Source organism: Quercus lobata, chromosome 5 (genome assembly GCF_001633185.2).
Source record: "Quercus lobata isolate SW786 chromosome 5, ValleyOak3.0 Primary Assembly, whole genome shotgun sequence".
Taxonomy (NCBI): Eukaryota; Viridiplantae; Streptophyta; class Magnoliopsida; order Fagales; family Fagaceae; genus Quercus; species Quercus lobata.
This window is the reverse complement of record NC_044908.1, coordinates 4,742,665-4,744,096: the sequence shown is the minus strand read 5'-3', so window position 1 is coordinate 4,744,096 and position 1,432 is coordinate 4,742,665.

Below are 1,432 nucleotides of genomic sequence, written 5' to 3'. Positions count from 1 at the left end.
CATCTCTGAAAGTTTTGTATCCTTTCACACTTCTCCTACTGCATTACAGAGATCCTTTGCAACTCCCCTGTGTAAAAAGGGTACTGGGATATCGTGTACTTGGACCCACATTGTGACTCTATTGAAATTGAGTTTGCTAATAGGGATAGCATTGTCATAGCGGCATAGTACAACAAGGTGCTTATCAAAGCTCCATGGCTGGAGTGAGAGTATTTTTTCTGCCTCTTCTTTATTATCAAAAGCGAAAGGGAGAATGTGATTTCCTGCTGTCCGAACCTGAAAGCCATTTTTTGAGCGCCATAATGGGTTAAAGGTCCGGATGACTGCTTCAGTACTTAGTGCTCGCTTGGTGAAAAACTTAGCTGGCAGAATTGTTTCTCCAGATGATCTTTCTCTAGACAAGTTAAGAGTACCATCCTCTCTTTCATTCAGGGACAGGTTACGCCAGTGTTTCATTATCCCTTCAATTGGTTGAAGACACACGTGTTTCCCAAACCCCAAAGAAAAAACCCCACTAAACCCTACGATAAACAGTGTTTATCCAGGGACCGACAGCCTTACTTGAAGGGACAACGAATTCTATAGTGAAAGAGAAGTTTCGGTGTTTCCAAAACTTTTCTTGTCAGAGAGAAACTTTTTACGAAACACTTGCGGAACCTGAACGAACCTTGGAGGAATTTATACCATAATATAGTGAGGAGGAAAAAAAATTAATGCCACTACTACTCTCGCCTTCAACGACCCCAATTTACATTGTTTGGATTCAGCCGTTGAGAAACCTCGTTCCTTCATTGTTGCCCCTTCCCATAGTTTGTCAAATAGTGAGAAAGGTAGGAGGTTTATTTAGAAGAAGGGTTAATCGGGTAGAAATTAAGAACTCAATCTCAAACTTTAATTAATTAAAATATATATTAAAAAAAAAATTATTGAGATGTAAAATTCTAAAGTCTCCAAAGTTTAGATGTCAAAATTTAAATAATCAATAAAAAGTCAAAAGTTTTGGTCTTAATATTTATATATGGATAAATTAGAAATACATAGAAGCAAATATAGTAATATTTAATTAAGTAAAACAAAAGACTAAATAATTAAACAATATAAATATTAACTCTCTACAATTTCTGAAGTTGGAAAAAATGTTTGTTTAAATCTAGAATTTTGTCACATTTGAACAAAGAATATATAACTGTCATTTTTATCAAGCAGCCATCCACTTGCCAGATTATGGAAAGACTATATTGACTTTGAAGTCTCTGTCTAGGAGAGTTGACGTTTCTTTTAAAACCGTGCCTTTGTTTTTGCTGAATCACAGATTACTCCGACAACTAAAGGAAGCGTAGAAATTTTTTTTATTATTTTGTAACTGAAGACTGGATGAAAGTTGTCGAAATAATTTGTCGTAAAAAATCAAGACAAAAAATAAATAAATAAA